At 36.3% G+C, this 19,802-nt stretch overlaps 2 protein-coding genes and 1 long non-coding RNA gene across 4 annotated transcripts in view; all 3 read right to left on the reverse strand.

Annotated features, from left to right (window-relative positions):
- LOC128242170 (rotatin-like) overlaps window positions 1-19,802 on the reverse strand; it is a 152,640-nt gene that overhangs the window by 71,958 nt on the left and 60,880 nt on the right. The window lies entirely within an intron of this gene.
- LOC128242180 (rotatin-like) overlaps window positions 1-19,802 on the reverse strand; it is an 86,742-nt gene that overhangs the window by 24,670 nt on the left and 42,270 nt on the right. The window contains exon 8 of one of the 2 annotated variants that reach the window (XM_052959256.1): window positions 19,226-19,283. The exons of the other annotated variant lie outside the window; for it this stretch is intronic. The gene's annotated coding sequence lies outside the window, so the exon portion shown is untranslated. Of the gene's footprint in view, window positions 1-19,225; window positions 19,284-19,802 lie in introns of those variants that run through there. 2 annotated transcript variants of the gene reach the window in all.
- Window positions 9,629-15,004, reverse strand: LOC128242184 (uncharacterized). Its single transcript, XR_008262554.1, has 3 exons — window positions 14,851-15,004; window positions 14,422-14,609; window positions 9,629-13,436 (listed from the first exon to the last, which is right to left on the reverse strand). It is a non-coding gene; the product is annotated as an uncharacterized LOC128242184 (long non-coding RNA).

Genomic DNA, 19,802 nt, shown 5'->3' on the forward strand with positions numbered 1-19,802 from the left:
GTAGTAATAGCTCGGGGACACGTTCTAAAGCACTGTAGTTTATCAAATGACCATATATCTCTATACTGGAATTTGGTGATCATAGCTGGGGAAACACGTTCTAAAGCACTGTAGTTTATCAAATGGCCATATATCTTTATACTGGTAGTAATAGCTTTGGGACACGTTCTAAAGCACTGTAGTTTATCAAATGACCATATATCTCTTTGCTGGTGGTCATAGCTGGGGGACACGTTCTAAAGCACTGTAGTTTATCAAATGACCATATATCTTTATGCTGGTGGTCATAGCTGGGTTACACGTTCTAAAGCACTGTAGTTTATCAAATGACCATATATCTTTATACTGGTGGTCATAGCTGGGGGACACGTTCTAAAGCACTGTAGTTTATCAAATGACCATATATCTTTATACAGGTGATCATAGCTGGGGGACACGTTCTAAAGCACTGTAGTTTATCAAATGACCATATATCTTTATACAGGTAGTCATAGCTCGGGGACACATTCTAAAGCACTGTAGTTTATCAAATGACCATATATCTTTATACTGGTGATCATAGCTGGGGGACACATTCTAAAGCACTGTAGTTTATCAAATGACCATATATCTTTATACTGGTAGTAATAGCTCGGGGACACGTTCTAAAGCACTGTAGTTTATCAAATGACCATATATCTCTATACTGGTGATCATAGCTGGGGAACACGTTCTAAAGCACTGTAGTTTATCAAATGACCATATATCTTTATACTGGTAGTAATAGCTTTGGGACACGTTCTAAAGCACTGTAGTTTATCAAATGACCATATATCTCTATGCTGGTGGTCATAGCTGGGGGACACGTTCTAAAGCACTGTAGTTTATCAAATGACCATATATCTTTATACTGGTGATCATAGCTGGGTTACACGTTCTAAAGCACTGTAGTTTATCAAATGACCATATATCTTTATGCTGGTGATCATAGCTGGGGGACACGTTCTAAAGCACTGTAGTTTATCAATGACCATATATCTTTATACAGGTAGTCATAGCTCGGGGACACGTTCTAAAGCACTGTAGTTTATCAAATGACCATATATCTTTATACAGGTGGTCATAGCTGGGGGACACGTTCTAAAGCACTGTAGTTTATCAAATGACCATATATCTCTATACAGGTGGTCATAGCTGGGGGACACGTTCTAAAGCACTGTAGTTTATCAAATGACCATATATCTCTATACTGGTGGTCATAGCTGGGGGACACGTTCTAAAGCACTGTAGTTTATCAAATGACCATATATCTTTATGCTGGTGATCATAGCTGGGTTACACGTTCTAAAGCACTGTAGTTTATCAAATGACCATATATCTTTATACTGGTGGTCATAGCTGGGGGACACGTTCTAAAGCACTGTAGTTTATCAAATGACCATATATCTTTATACAGGTGATCATAGCTGGGGGACACGTTCTAAAGCACTGTAGTTTATCAAATGACCATATATCTTTATACAGGTAGTCATAGCTCGGGGACACATTCTAAAGCACTGTAGTTTATCAAATGACCATATATCTTTATACTGGTGATCATAGCTGGGGGACACGTTCTAAAGCACTGTAGTTTATCAAATGACCATATATCTCTATACAGGTGGTCATAGCTGGGGGACACGTTCTAAAGCACTGTAGTTTATCAAATGACCATATATCTTTATACTGGTAGTCATAGCTGGGTTACACGTTCTAAAGCACTGTAGTTTATCAAATGACCATATATCTTTATACTGGTGGTCATAGCTGGGGGACACGTTCTAAAGCACTGTAGTTTATCAAATGACCATATATCTTTATACAGGTGATCATAGCTGGGGGACACGTTCTAAAGCACTGTAGTTTATCAAATGACCATATATCTTTATACAGGTAGTCATAGCTCGGGGACACATTCTAAAGCACTGTAGTTTATCAAATGACCATATATCTTTATACTGGTGATCATAGCTGGGGGACACGTTCTAAAGCACTGTAGTTTATCAAATGACCATATATCTCTATACAGGTGGTCATAGCTGGGGGACACGTTCTAAAGCACTGTAGTTTATCAAATGACCATATATCTCTTTGCTGGTGGTCATAGCTGGGGGACACGTTCTAAAGCACTGTAGTTTATCAAATGACCATATATCTTTATGCTGGTGGTCATAGCTGGGTTACACGTTCTAAAGCACTGTAGTTTATCAAATGACCATATATCTTTATACTGGTGGTCATAGCTGGGGGACACGTTCTAAAGCACTGTAGTTTATCAAATGACCATATATCTTTATACAGGTGATCATAGCTGGGGGACACGTTCTAAAGCACTGTAGTTTATCAAATGACCATATATCTTTATACAGGTAGTCATAGCTCGGGGACACATTCTAAAGCACTGTAGTTTATCAAATGACCATATATCTTTATACTGGTGATCATAGCTGGGGGACACATTCTAAAGCACTGTAGTTTATCAAATGACCATATATCTTTATACTGGTAGTAATAGCTCGGGGACACGTTCTAAAGCACTGTAGTTTATCAAATGACCATATATCTCTATACTGGTGATCATAGCTGGGGAACACGTTCTAAAGCACTGTAGTTTATCAAATGACCATATATCTTTATACTGGTAGTAATAGCTTTGGGACACGTTCTAAAGCACTGTAGTTTATCAAATGACCATATATCTCTATGCTGGTGGTCATAGCTGGGGGACACGTTCTAAAGCACTGTAGTTTATCAAATGACCATATATCTTTATACTGGTAGTCATAGCTGGGGGACACATCCTAAAGCACTGTAGTTTATCAAATGACCATATATCTCTATGCTGGTGGTCATAGCTGGGGGACACGTTTCTAAAGCACTGTAGTTTATCAAATGACCATATATCTTTATGCTGGTGATCATAGCTGGGTTACACGTTCTAAAGCACTGTAGTTTATCAAATGACCATATATCTTTATGCTGGTGATCATAGCTGGGGGACACGTTCTAAAGCACTGTAGTTTATCAAATGACCATATATCTTTATACAGGTAGTCATAGCTCGGGGACACGTTCTAAAGCACTGTAGTTTATCAAATGACCATATATCTTTATACTGGTAGTCATAGCTGGGGGACACATCCTAAAGCACTGTAGTTTATCAAATGACCATATATCTCTATGCTGGTGGTCATAGCTGGGGGACACGTTCTAAAGCACTGTAGTTTATCAAATGACCATATATCTTTATGCTGGTGATCATAGCTGGGTTACACGTTCTAAAGCACTGTAGTTTATCAAATGACCATATATCTTTATGCTGGTGATCATAGCTGGGGGACACGTTCTAAAGCACTGTAGTTTATCAAATGACCATATATCTTTATACAGGTAGTCATAGCTCGGGGACACGTTCTAAAGCACTGTAGTTTATCAAATGACCATATATCTTTATACAGGTGGTCATAGCTGGGGGACACGTTCTAAAGCACTGTAGTTTATCAAATGACCATATATCTCTATACAGGTGGTCATAGCTGGGGGACACGTTCTAAAGCACTGTAGTTTATCAAATGACCATATATCTCTATACTGGTGGTCATAGCTGGGGGACACGTTCTAAAGCACTGTAGTTTATCAAATGACCATATATCTTTATGCTAGTGATCATAGCTGGGTTACACGTTCTAAAGCACTGTAGTTTATCAAATGACCATATATCTTTATACTGTTGGTCATAGCTGGGGGACACGTTCTAAAGCACTGTAGTTTATCAAATGACCATATATCTTTATACAGGTGATCATAGCTGGGGGACACGTTCTAAAGCACTGTAGTTTATCAAATGACCATATATCTTTATACAGGTAGTCATAGCTCGGGGACACATTCTAAAGCACTGTAGTTTATCAAATGACCATATATCTTTATACTGGTATTCATAGCTGTGGGACACGTTCTAAAGCACTGTAGTTTATCAAATGACCATATATCTCTATACAGGTGGTCATAGCTGGGGGACACGTTCTAAAGCACTGTAGTTTATCAAATGACCATATATCTTTATACTGGTAGTCATAGCTGGGTTACACGTTCTAAAGCACTGTAGTTTATCAAATGACCATATATCTTTATACTGGTGGTCATAGCTGGGGGACACGTTCTAAAGCACTGTAGTTTATCAAATGACCATATATCTTTATACAGGTGATCATAGCTGGGGGACACGTTCTAAAGCACTGTAGTTTATCAAATGACCATATATCTTTATACAGGTAGTCATAGCTCGGGGACACATTCTAAAGCACTGTAGTTATCAAATGACCATATATCTTTATACTGGTGATCATAGCTGGGGGACACGTTCTAAAGCACTGTAGTTTATCAAATGACCATATATCTCTATACAGGTAGTCATAGCTGGGGGACACGTTCTAAAGCACTGTAGTTTATCAAATGACCATATATCTTTATGCTGGTGGTCATAGCTGGGTTACACGTTCTAAAGCACTGTAGTTTATCAAATGACCATATATCTTTATACTGGTGGTCATAGCTGGGGGACACGTTCTAAAGCACTGTAGTTTATCAAATGACCATATATCTTTATACAGGTGATCATAGCTGGGGGACACGTTCTAAAGCACTGTAGTTTATCAAATGACCATATATCTTTATACAGGTAGTCATAGCTCGGGGACACATTCTAAAGCACTGTAGTTTATCAAATGACCATATATCTTTATACTGGTGATCATAGCTGGGGGACACATTCTAAAGCACTGTAGTTTATCAAATGACCATATATCTTTATACTGGTAGTAATAGCTCGGGGACACGTTCTAAAGCACTGTAGTTTATCAAATGACCATATATCTCTATACTGGTGATCATAGCTGGGGAACACGTTCTAAAGCACTGTAGTTTATCAAATGACCATATATCTTTATACTGGTAGTAATAGCTTTGGGACACGTTCTAAAGCACTGTAGTTTATCAAATGACCATATATCTCTATGCTGGTGGTCATAGCTGGGTGACACGTTCTAAAGCACTGTAGTTTATCAAATGACCATATATCTTTATACTGGTAGTCATAGCTGGGGGACACATCCTAAAGCACTGTAGTTTATCAAATGACCATATATCTCTATGCTGGTGGTCATAGCTGGGGGACACGTTCTAAAGCACTGTAGTTTATCAAATGACCATATATCTTTATGCTGGTGATCATAGCTGGGTTACACGTTCTAAAGCACTGTAGTTTATCAAATGACCATATATCTTTATGCTGGTGATCATAGCTGGGGGACACGTTCTAAAGCACTGTAGTTTATCAAATGACCATATATCTTTATACAGGTAGTCATAGCTCGGGGACACGTTCTAAAGCACTATAGTTTATCAAATGACCATATATCTTTATACAGGTGGTCATAGCTGGGGGACACGTTCTAAAGCACTGTAGTTTATCAAATGACCATATATCTCTATACAGGTGGTCATAGCTGGGGGACACGTTCTAAAGCACTGTAGTTTATCAAATGACCATATATCTCTATACTGGTGGTCATAGCTGGGGGACACGTTCTAAAGCACTGTAGTTTATCAAATGACCATATATCTTTATGCTGGTGATCATAGCTGGGTTACACGTTCTAAAGCACTGTAGTTTATCAAATGACCATATATCTTTATACTGGTGGTCATAGCTGGGGGACACGTTCTAAAGCACTGTAGTTTATCAAATGACCATATATCTTTATACAGGTGATCATAGCTGGGGGACACGTTCTAAAGCACTGTAGTTTATCAAATGACCATATATCTTTATACAGGTAGTCATAGCTCGGGGACACATTCTAAAGCACTGTAGTTTATCAAATGACCATATATCTTTATACTGGTGATCATAGCTGGGGGACACGTTCTAAAGCACTGTAGTTTATCAAATGACCATATATCTCTATACAGGTGGTCATAGCTGGGGGACACGTTCTAAAGCACTGTAGTTTATCAAATGACCATATATCTTTATACTGGTAGTCATAGCTGGGTTACACGTTCTAAAGCACTGTAGTTTATCAAATGACCATATATCTTTATACTGGTGGTCATAGCTGGGGGACACGTTCTAAAGCACTGTAGTTTATCAAATGACCATATATCTTTATACAGGTGATCATAGCTGGGGGACACGTTCTAAAGCACTGTAGTTTATCAAATGACCATATATCTTTATACAGGTAGTCATAGCTCGGGGACACATTCTAAAGCACTGTAGTTTATCAAATGACCATATATCTTTATACTGGTGATCATAGCTGGGGGACACGTTCTAAAGCACTGTAGTTTATCAAATGACCATATATCTCTATACAGGTGGTCATAGCTGGGGGACACGTTCTAAAGCACTGTAGTTTATCAAATGACCATATATCTTTATACTGGTAGTAATAGCTCGGGGACACGTTCTAAAGCACTGTAGTTTATCAAATGACCATATATCTCTATACTGGTGATCATAGCTGGGGAACACGTTCTAAAGCACTGTAGTGTATCAAATGACCATATATCTTTATACTGGTAGTAATAGCTTGGGACACGTTCTAAAGCACTGTAGTTTATCAAATGACCATATATCTCTATGCTGGTGGTCATAGCTGGGGGACACGTTCTAAAGCACTGTAGTTTATCAAATGACCATATATCTTTATACTGGTAGTCATAGCTGGGGGACACGTAATTTGTTAAGTGTTAAATCATAAGGAAAGGAGTGTTAAAACAAAAATAGCAAAAGCTGGAACCCTTTAGCAAAATAATGTTGAAGACCACAATTTCAAACGTGTATTCAAAATTAATTACGGCTGATGTGTTGTTTGATTGGTTGATTGACAATGTATCATGTGATATAATGAATGTTTCCATAAGGGGCCAACATATCCACCATTTTTGTTAAAGTCCCGGTGGCTGTGTTGACTAGCCGGCTGTTTTTTTTTACTGTTCACTTTGGTTTTTCCTGGCGTGGGTTTGAACCCCACAAAAACCAAAATAAATTTTTATGCACTGGATTTTTTTCTGCATTATTCATAACATAAAAAAAATGATAAAAATAGTTTTTTTTCAGATGCATTACCGGGAAAACTAATATTTGGTCCAAAAACAAAAGCGAGTCACTTTTAAGTACTGCATTCAGTTTACTTGGTACCCGGTATATGCCTTCCAGATGCGTAGTCAGGCTTTACTGAATGTTACGCACGAAAGGGGGATGGTGTTGAAGGAGGAATATCCCTGTAGCTGTAGGGGGCTCCCCAAGGAAAAAAAATGAAATATAGAACTAACATGTTGGGCACTGATGTGTATTTGGAGGGATTTATAGGTTCGGGGCCGCCGACCTTGTAGTAACCAAGTGATTGATTTAGGCTCAGTAAGCTATCCAACACAGAAAAAATGCTTACTATAGCTGATCTTCCCTTTATTCTGATATCAATATTTAGCTTAGCCCTTGAATTTGATGCCATTTTTTCCCATATTTATTTTTTCATTTTTCAAATTGATGTTACACACATGCGTAAGTGCATAATGCTGGCTACGCCCCAGCCTTCAATGCTTCATATGAGTAGTTATGGCGGTGACAGCTTATGTGAAGTTCTAAATCTTAAGCAATGCAGTTCATCAACTGATCACCTGGAATCATGACTTGAAATTGGATGTTCACCTGGATACACTTGAGGAGCAAAGAGGTCATGCTATGTTTGGAAAACTATGAAAAAAAGTTGTTTGATTTGAAGTCTACAGATAAAACTCAGGATCTATACAAGTGTAAGAAATGTGGTTAGAATCAGTAAAGACTTAAAAGAAAGTCTTCACTGGATGTGTTGAGAAATAGGTAACTTTTGGTTTAATGAAGACATGGAATTAGAGAAAAAAGGTCACATTGGATTAAGAAAGTGATCTACAAGAATAGGTTTATGTGAAGAAAACTACTAGCTCAACAATTGGATTCACCTGAGGAGTTACAAGAACATTGGATTAAGAAGATATACAAAAATAGGTTGGATTATGTGAAGCAACTACTAGTTAAACAGATTTGGATTCACCTGAGGAATTACAAGAAACTATATGATAAAGGTCTTTTTTACTGTGCTTTGAAAAAAGTTCATCTGAAATGGGCCAAAGTTGAAGAAAAGATTGAAAAAATATGAAAGAATTGTGTGGATTTTAGATGACATGATTGAGTCTGTGACAAAAAACACTTCCATTGTTGGTAGTTTTCTATGCTTGGTGAAATTGAGAAATAATTTTTCATACAAGTATGGTTACTTATCTGCATGGAAAAATCAACATAAGCGGAACTTATGTGAACTGTGCCACAAATTAATTCTCCTGAAAGTACACAGTAACTATTATACACTTTCGTTTGCAAATCACCCTGGAATACATAGATCAAGGGTCTGAAGCATTGATTGATCTTGGCTTTTGTTCACGCTTAAACCACCAAGTGAATTTCCTTTCAAGTCTGACAGCTATGGCCTGTCATTTAACTTCATGCATCATTTTGCTAACATCATCTGCAATTTGACCTGTTGTTTAACTAATCACATAGAACTTTCTACCAAAAAAGTGGGCTCATTTCCACACAAACCATCCATGTTCAGTTTGCATTGATCTCCCCTTCACCAGGGCTTTAAAGTATGCTTGCAACAACTGCATGGTTACAAAGGGAAATCTTTAAAGAGTTGATCATGACTACCTGGGTTATCTTTTAAGAGTTGATCATTACCGTACTACCTGGGATATCTTTGAAGAGGGGATCATGAATATCTGGGATATTTTTTAAGAGTTGATCATGACTACCTGGGATATCTGTGAAGAGGGGATCATGACTACCTGGGATATCTTTTAGAGGTGATCATGAATATCTGGGATATCTTTTAATAGTTGATCATGACTACCTGGGATATCTTTGAAGAGGTGATCATGACTACCTGGGATATCTTTGAAGAGGTGATCATGAATATCTGGGATATTTTTAAAGAGTTGATCATGACTACCTAGGATATCTTTGAAGAGGTGATCATGAATACCTGAGATATTTTTGAAGAGGTGATGATCATGAATATCTGGGATATTTTTAAAGAGTTGATCATGACTACCTAGGATATCTTTAAAGAGGTGATCATGACTGCCTGGGATATCTTTGTGAAGAGGTGATCATGACTATCTGGGATAGATATCTTTGAAGAGGTGATCATGACTACCTGGGATAGATATCTTTGAAGAGGTGATCATGAATAACTGGAATATCTTTGAAGAGGTGATCATGAATAACTGGGATATCTTTGAAGAGGTGATCATGAATACCTGGGATATCTTTTAAGAGGTGACCATGCATACCTGGGATAACTTGAAAGAGTTTATCGTGACTACCTTTACCTGGGATATCTTTGAAGAGTTCATCATGACTACCTGAAGGTGGTATAAATTAACCATCTGCTTTTTGCAAAATGGAAAAATGATTTTAATCATGCCTTAATACATGTAACAGATACTTTTTCAAGCTTCCTGTTGACCTTATAAGGATTATAGTAATCACTTCATACAAGAAATCAACATTTTTAAATACTTTATTTGAAATCATAATATGAAAATAAAATAAATCCATTCAAACAAGTGCTGACACAGCAATTTGACAAATGTTCTGGACAGGGTTTACTTTACACAGAAAGCCAATTGTTCAATGTTCTGTTTGCAAACATAAAAGCCCATATTAGGGAGAAACATTTACAGATGTGCATCATGATGAACCCACTGGTTCAATGAAATTTTTAAAGTTTGAAGGCAAAAGCTGTTACATTTGAGATGATCAGTTACCTTAAATGGAGCTTTAAGCAAAAATCTTAGCAATACACAATCTAATATAAAAGTAAGGTAAAAAAAGTTCTTAGTTTCAGCTAACTTCTAAAATAAATAGGGTTGATCAGTATGCTTTTTTTCTAAAAAAAACAAGAGGCCCATGAGTGCCTATGCTCTAGTGGCATGGCTCATGTGGTTATTTTTGATCCAGAGCATGTATGTATGAGTAATAGCCAACAAACATATTGTTCACGTTTTGTGTTTGAGTTAGCTTAAAACGTTGCACATTTAACATCTGAGAACAGAAAGTGTTGTAAGCAGATTAGTTGCATGAACTACTAGTATTCTAATATGTGCCAAGTAAAGGTCATCTGAGGAGAATAAAATTTGCTACAAAACTGTACTATTGGTCAAATTTTCATTTTTGTAGCTTTAAAAGGACAAAATGGATGGTGGCCCGGCCCAGGGCACATAATTTCAACTGTTTTGCTAGACGGTCTACATATAATGCTCCACAACAAATATCAAAGATATGAGCCTTGTGGTTTGAAACAAGAAGATTTTGAAAATATTTCTTAAAAAACTTGTGACCCCTGGGGGCAGTGCCAGTTTTGACCCTAGGGGCATAATTTGAACAACCATGGTAGCAGACCAATAAAATAATCCTTATTCAAAATAACAAGGGTCTGCATAGTTGTTTCAGACATAAAGATTTTCAAACATTTCCCAATTTAGTATACCAAACCGGTGAACCCAGTGGCGTGGCCAATAATGACCCCAGGGGCCTAATATGAACAATTTTTCACATGAATTTGTGACTTTACATGTAAACTTGTCTAAAAATAGACTTCGCTCATGTAGACTTGGCTAAAAATAGCATTTTTTTTTACTTTTGAGGCCCATAATCTACGTATGCATGGGCAGATCTGGTTTTCGAAAGGAACCAAGCTCTAATTGATATCTTAATACTGTACAAGTTTCATCTATATACAATTAAAACTGAAGACTGTACCATGTTCACAAGCAATTGTTTACAGTCGCACAGACGTTCAAGGCCTATAATCTAGGCATGCATGGGCAGATCTGACTGGTTTTCGAAAGGAACCGAGCTCTATTGGATATCTAAATACTGTTTTATTGAGATACAATCATAACTAAAGACTGTATGGTGTTCACAAGCAATTGTTTACAGGCGCTAGGAAGCACATACTACGTACACATTACCATCACATCAGATATTCTGATCTTTGGCCAGTAAAGCTAAAATTAAAACCGTGATAATGTACCAAAACTACCTATATCAGGGTATATCACTATTGTATTCTTTTTAGGATATACAAGAGCTGTCATGGGGCAGTGCCCTCAACTATATGCTGCTTTGTCTTAGAAATGAATACAATAATGATGAAGGTAATATGCAATAAAGAGACAAAATAAAAATTAAGCATGAAATGCTGCAATGCAAAAAAAACAACAAGTTTTCAATGATTGACAGACAAACCTAATTAATTAAGCCTTTGTTGTGCGATTAAGTTTCAATATTTTTTTGTTTTAGTGACCTTGATCCTATGGGCCCCGAAAGCAATTCTATAATACTTTGTATACTAAGTTTGTAGATGTATTTGATGCTGCCCTCCTCCTGGCCTGCCAACACAATGACACAGTCATGTCATTTTTATAACCAGGTTTCACTTTACAGGTTAACAAGAGCTGTCGTAAAACAGTGCGCTCTACTACGCCTCTTGGAATTGGACGTAAATACAATAATAGTGTGATGTGCCTGTAAAAAGCAATAAAACAATTAAATAAAAAAAGTGAATAAGAATCACAATGTGACAAAACAAGGTTTGATTTGGTTAAGATTATAAAAATGTGCCTGTCAAAATAAAAAAAATAACAAGACACCAACGCGGCAAAGCTTGATTTTCTATTTGACAATGCAATTTTGCAAACCTAGGATTTGAGCTAATGACCTAGTATTTTTAACCAAAAAGACCCATATTTATATTTATCGGAGATATCATTCATACAAATAACCTGATCAACAGAAACTATTCCATTTGTGTGAGGAAAAACGAACATTTTATAAATACATCAGCTTTTCCAAAAAGATCTGTCCCTGAGACCTAGTTTTTGACCCTAGATGACACACTTTATCATCTAAGATTTCATGTACACAAATATTTTTAAAGTTAATTAAAATTTAAATTTTTGAAAAATATGGTTAGATCTGAAATTCATGATTGGGATGTGTGTTTATAAAATAACAATTGAATTTAGTTATTAACTGATATGGATAGCTTTGGTAAGCATGGATTTTTTTTATGACATCAGGAAAGTAATTCCTAAGATTTGACCTAGTGACCTAGTTTTTGATCTGAGGTGACCTATATTCACAAATGATTAAGACAACATGTAGACAAATATTCTGACCAAGTTTAAAAAAGATTTGACTAAAATTAATGAATTTTTATGACTGTGGGATTCTTTCTTCTAAAATTTGACCTTGTGACCTAGGTTTTGACAGGGGATGACCCATATTATAGAACTTTTAAGATATTATGCAGACAAATATTCTGACCAAGTTTCATAAAGATTTGACAAAAATTGTTCAATTTATGATGTGGAATGATTTTCCTAAGATTTGACCTAGTGACCTAGAATTTGACCCGGGATGACCCATATTAAAAAACTTTCAAGATAGTATGCAGACAAATATTCTGACCAAGTTTCATAAAGATATGAAAAAAATGTTGAATTTATGACATGGAAATATTTTCTCTAAGATGTGACCTAGTGACCTAGAATTTGACCAGGGATGACCCATATTCATACATCTTCAAGATAACATGCCGACAAATAGTCTGACCAAGTTTGATTACCATTGGATAAAAACTCTTGATTTTATTACATAAAATGAAAACTTTAACGCAGAATTGTTAATGATAGTATAGCCCACCTATTCTTCGAATAGTCGAGCTAAAAATGAACAAATAATAATTTGCAATGCTAATAAGCTCTTGCTCAATTTCATCATGTCCCTTTCACATATGAGTTGGACTGATATATCAATCACTAAATATTAATGGTCCTAGGTCAAAGAATTCAAGGTTCATTGTGCAGAATAACCACTGTTAGCCATTACCTTCACCTTCGACCAAAAAACTCCGAAAACAATACTTGTCATGTTCTGGTCAAATATAACCTACCATTAATGTTTCATGGATTGAAGTCAACCTACAAAATGTATTTTCAAATTATTCAAAAATATAAATGTGTCTGTTTGAAATATAAATGTGTCTGTTTGAAAACATACGCTAAAACATATGCCCATTTGTTTTTACAATAGTGGCATAATACATATAAAATACAATAAATCAATGACACAATGCAGCACAAAAGAGGTCTTTTATATCACAGATTCTCTGCAAGCCAAGGTAGAGTAATTCCATCCAAAGAGCATGCAAACTGACAACAGCCTGTTGAAGAGATTTTCCTGAGGAACAATCCTGGGTATTCATTCCCTTCCTTCTGTCAGAGTAGAGACGTTTCAAACTGACAGCCTGCAATTTTAATGTACATATTTGAAAACTGTTTATATTCACAGTGACTTTTTATAAAAAAAAATACATAAAGTGATGTTACATAAAATGTTGCCCATATACAATTAAATGATTAAACAGACTATCATAAACAATAAGTCTACAAGTACGGTATAAGGCCTTAAAGGGACTGTACACCAGACTGGCACTAAAAAAGTTTTTTTTCTGTAACATATCTCAGGACAATTATTTAATAGAATGTGTTACGCTTTTATGTCATAATTGTAAAAAAAGTACAAACATGTAAAAAAAAATGTGTCACCAAAATTGAAGTCCAGTGTTGTATCAACTGTACTACGAAGGCTTACTTTTTACATAAAGTGATGTTACATAAAATGTTGCCCATATACAATAAAATGATTAAACAGTATATCATAAACAATAAGTCTACAAGTACGGTATAAGGCCTTAAAGGGACTGTACACCAGATTGGAACTAAAAAAGTTTTTTTTCTGTAACATATCTCAGGACAATTATTTAATAGAATGTGTTACGCTTTTATGTCATAATTGTAAAAAAAGTACAAACATGTAAAAAAAATATGTGTCACCGAAATTGAAGTCCAGTGTTGTATCAACTGTGCTACGAAGGCTTACTTCAATCAAGTGGTATATTAAAGCTATACACCTAACTTGGTTATATCATGTGATAACATCGACTAGCCAATCACGCGTAAGAAATTAATTCTACTAGGTAGACATACCCAGTAATCTTTTTGAATGGAAAAATATGAAATAACTGCTAAACTTAATAAACTTGCAATTTGATCATCTGGTGCACACTGTTGCTTTAACAGCAATTAAAAAAACAACACATTCATGAAACAAATTATATAATTTACTTTGCCTGTATATAATTATTTAAAACTATATTTATTTTTTTTAATTATTTTTCGTTTTAAATACAGAAATGCTTATGCTGAGGACTTGGAAAGTTCTATTCTTACACATGGAAGTGGTGCAGAATGTATCCATTAATAGCCACGGCCGCAGATGTAATTCTGTAGATGTTTTCATGGCTGCTACTGATATCATGGACTCAACGGCATGGTCAACTGTTGGTCCAGGCAGCGATATATCTGCCATCTCTGTGGAAGGCTCTGGATGAAGGGCGGCAAAGGTCCATAACCAACTCCTAATAGCAAAATGAATTATTATTCAGAGTATGAGATGCACTATTTATTGAACATGTAAATGTACATGGGTATATCATTTTTGTTCTCACTCATCAACTCAATACTCTTGAAATCGTTGTTTATATTTCAATCCTGTACTTGTGTATAGACCTGTACTTGTTCATAGACATTTCCTTTAGGCCTGGCGGAAACAATAAATGTCTTATCATACAAAATTACAAACACAAAGCACAGTCTTACCAGTTGGCGTTTCAACACAGTTTGTTCTTCAACATTCCAGAAGCAAGCACGTGTAGACAGACACCAAGCACACACTTTAGGGTGATAGTGGTGGTGGTCATTTTGTGCTATTGTGCATCTAATAGCTTGTTAACTGCTACAGGTCTTTTTAGGCCAAATCTAAAAAAAATGAACATCTGTCAATTGACCTACAGTGCATGAGAAAGTCACCTTTATAGAGTTATATGGTAAGAGAATTTAATAAAAAAACAGAGCTTTTAAGGTAAAGTCCAGTCAAAATCTCTAATATAAATGTGTATGGTCAGTGGAATAAGAACACAGCTGAAGACAATATACTTCCTGCCATATAAACCAGTGTTAGGTATAGATATGTACCGGAGTATATACAGTCATCTGTTAAACTACAGTGCTTTAGAACGTGTCCCAAAGCTATATGATAACTAGTATAGAGATATATGGTCATTTGATAAACTACAGTGCTTTAGAACGTGTCCCAAAGCTATGATAACTAGTATAGAGATATATGGTCATTTGATAAACTACAGTGCTTTAGAATGTGTCCCAAAGCTATTACTATCAGTATAACGATATATGGTCATTTGATAAACTACAGTGCTTTAGAACGTGTCCTCCAGCTATGACTACCTGTATAAAGATATATGGTCATTTGACAAACTACAGTGCTTTAGAACATGTCCCAAAGCTATTACTACCAGTATAAAGATATATGGTCATTTGATAAACTACAGTGCTTTAGAACGTGTCCCCCAGCTATGACTACCTGTATAAAGATATATGGTCATTTGATAAACTACAGTGCTTTAGAACGTGTACCCCAGCTATGACTACCAGTATAAAGATATATGGTCATTTGATAAACTACAGTGCTTTAGAACGTGTCCCCCAGCTATGACTACCTGTATAAAGATATATGGTCATTTGATAAACTACAGTGCTTTAGAACGTGTCCCCCAGCTATGACTACCTGTATAAAGATATATGGTCATTTGATAAACTACAGTGCTTTAGAACGTGTACCCCAGCTATGACTACCAGTATAAAGATATATGGTCATTTGATAAACTACAGTGCTTTAGAACGTGTCCCCCAGCTATGACTACCTGTATAAAGATATATGGTGATTTGATAAACTACAGTGCTTTAGAATGTGTCTCCCAGCTATGACTTCCTGTATAAAGATATATGGTCATTTGATAAACTACAGTGCTTTAGAACGTGTCTCCCAGCTATGACTACCAGTATAAAGATATATGGTCATTTGATAAACTACAGTGCTTTAGAACGTGTCCCAAAGCTATGACTACCAGTATAACGATATATGGTCATTTGATAAACTACAGTGCTTTAGAACGTGTCCCCCAGCTATGACTACCAGTATAAAGATATATGGTCATTTGATAAACTACAGTGCTTTAGAACGTGTCCCAAAGCTATGACTACCAGTATAAAGATATATGGTCATTTGATAAACTACAGTGCTTTAGAACGTGTCCCCCAGCTATGACCACCAGCATAGAGATATATGGTCATTTGATAAACTACAGTGCTTTAGAACGTGTCCCCCAGCTATGACTACCAGTATAAAGATATATGGTCATTTGATAAACTACAGTGCTTTAGAACGTGTCCCCGAGCTATGACTACCTGTATAAAGATATATGGTCATTTTATAAACTACAGTGCTTTAGAACGTGTCCCCCAGCTATGACTACCTGTTGAAAGATATATGGTCATTTGATAAACTACAGTGCTTTAGAACGTGTCCCAAAGCTATTACTACCTGTATAAAGATATATGGTCATTTGATAAACTACAGTGCTTTAGAACGTGTCCCCAAGCTATGACTACTAGTATAAAGATATATGGTCATTTGATAAACTACAGTGCTTTAGAACGTGTCCCACAGCTATGAATACCTGTATAAAGATATATGGTCATTTGATAAACTACAGTGCTTTAGAACGTGTCCCCCAGCTATGACTACCAGTATAAAGATATATGGTCATTTGATAAACTACAGTGCTTTAGAACGTATCCCAAAGCTATTACTACCAGTATAAAGATATATGGTCATTTGATAATCTACAGTGCTTTAGAATGTGTCCCCCACCTATGATCACCAGTATAAAGATATATTGTCATTTGATAAACTACAGTGCTTTAGAACGTGTCCCAAAGCTATTACTACCTGTATAAAGATATATGGTCATTTGATAAACTACAGTGCTTTAGAACGTGTCCTCGAGCTATGACTTCCTATATAAAGATATATGGTCATTTGATAAACTACAGTGCTTTAGAATGTGTCCCAATACTATTACTACCAGTATAAAGATATATGGTCATTTGATAAACTACAGTGCTTTAGAACGTGTCCCCGAGCTATGACTACCTGTATAAAGATATATGGTCATTTGATAAACTACAGTGCTTTAGAACGTGTACCCCAGCTATGACTACCAGTATAAAGATATATGGTCATTTGATAAACTACAGTGCTTTAGAACGTGTCCCCCAGCTATGACTACCTGTATAAAGATATATGGTCATTTGATAAACTACAGTGCTTTAGAACGTGTCCCCCAGCTATGACTACCTGTATAAAGATATATGGTCATTTGATAAACTACAGTGCTTTAGAACGTGTACCCCAGCTATGACTACCAGTATAAAGATATATGGTCATTTGATAAACTACAGTGCTTTAGAACGTGTCCCCCAGCTATGACTACCTGTATAAAGATATATGGTGATTTGATAAACTACAGTGCTTTAGAATGTGTCTCCCAGCTATGACTTCCTGTATAAAGATATATGGTCATTTGATAAACTACAGTGCTTTAGAACGTGTCTCCCAGCTATGACTACCAGTATAAAGATATATGGTCATTTGATAAACTACAGTGCTTTAGAACGTGTCCCAAAGCTATGACTACCAGTATAACGATATATGGTCATTTGATAAACTACAGTGCTTTAGAACGTGTCCCCCAGCTATGACTACCAGTATAAAGATATATGGTCATTTGATAAACTACAGTGCTTTAGAACGTGTCCCAAAGCTATGACTACCAGTATAAAGATATATGGTCATTTGATAAACTACAGTGCTTTAGAACGTGTCCCCCAGCTATGACCACCAGCATAGAGATATATGGTCATTTGATAAACTACAGTGCTTTAGAACGTGTCCCCCAGCTATGACTACCAGTATAAAGATATATGGTCATTTGATAAACTACAGTGCTTTAGAACGTGTCCCCGAGCTATGACTACCTGTATAAAGATATATGGTCATTTTATAAACTACAGTGCTTTAGAACGTGTCCCCCAGCTATGACTACCTGTTGAAAGATATATGGTCATTTGATAAACTACAGTGCTTTAGAACGTGTCCCAAAGCTATTACTACCTGTATAAAGATATATGGTCATTTGATAAACTACAGTGCTTTAGAACGTGTCCCCAAGCTATGACTACTAGTATAAAGATATATGGTCATTTGATAAACTACAGTGCTTTAGAACGTGTCCCACAGCTATGAATACCTGTATAAAGATATATGGTCATTTGATAAACTACAGTGCTTTAGAACGTGTCCCCCAGCTATGACTACCAGTATAAAGATATATGGTCATTTGATAAACTACAGTGCTTTAGAACGTATCCCAAAGCTATTACTACCAGTATAAAGATATATGGTCATTTGATAATCTACAGTGCTTTAGAATGTGTCCCCCACCTATGATCACCAGTATAAAGATATATTGTCATTTGATAAACTACAGTGCTTTAGAACATGTCCCAAAGATATTACTACCAGTATAACGATATATGATCATTTGATAAACTACAGTGCTTTAGAACGTGTCCTCGAGCTATGACTTCCTATATAAAGATATATGGTCATTTGATAAACTACAGTGCTTTAGAATGTGTCCCAATACTATTACTACCAGTATAAAGATATATGGTCATTTGATAAACTACAGTGCTTTAGAACGTGTCCCCGAGCTATGACTACCTGTATAAAGATATATGGTCATTTGATAAACTACAGTGCTTTAGAACGTGTCCCCGAGCTATGACTACCTGTTAAAAGATATATGGTCATTTGATAAACTACAGTGCTTTAGAACGTGTCCCAAAGCTATTACCACCTGTGTAAAGATATATGGTGATTTGATAAACTACAGTGCTTTAGAACGTGTCCCCCAGCTATGACTACCAGTATAAAGATATATGGTCATTTGATAAACTACAGTGCTGTAGAACATGAGGCCCAACTAGGACTACCATTATAAAGCCAATTGTCATTTGTTTAACTTGTTTAGGTTAGTTTAGGTTAAATGTCAATAAATTTTGTAAAGGTCAAAATTCAGCTCATTCCCACCAAATCACTGTGTGCTTTGCTGAAAAAAATGATTTGCAAGCATCAATAGTTAAATAATGCATAAAATTATGGAAATATTTAATACTGTCTTCCCAAAATTCTTCGTACTAGAGTCAGGCACAAATTATCTTGCATTTCCAGCGGGTCGGTGGAATTACCGAAAACCCGAAAATCCCCGTAAATACCGAAAATCCCTTCCATTATCTGAGGTATATAGCGTTTTCTTAAATACGCCCGGATTTACTACTTTATTGTGTTCGAATGTTGTATGCCGTAATTGTTGGAGGTTGGAGAGGGGTGGGGAAGCCTAGGGAGGGTGGGGATGGGGGTCGTGGTGACTAAAACCCGGGACCCCCTTTCATTTTCAAAAGTTCGTACAAAAGAAGAGTATGCGAGGAGGTTCTTACGCCGTTCCTTCAAAATTGCATTGTGTTTTAGTGGGTTGTATGCTGTATATCTTGGTGGTTGGAGAGGGGTGGGGGAGTCGGAGTAGTTGGGGTGGGGCAGGGAGTGATTAAACACCGGGAACCCCATTCAT

The sequence above is a fragment of the Mya arenaria genome, chromosome 8 (assembly GCF_026914265.1).
Source record: "Mya arenaria isolate MELC-2E11 chromosome 8, ASM2691426v1".
Classification (NCBI taxonomy): Eukaryota; Metazoa; Mollusca; class Bivalvia; order Myida; family Myidae; genus Mya; species Mya arenaria.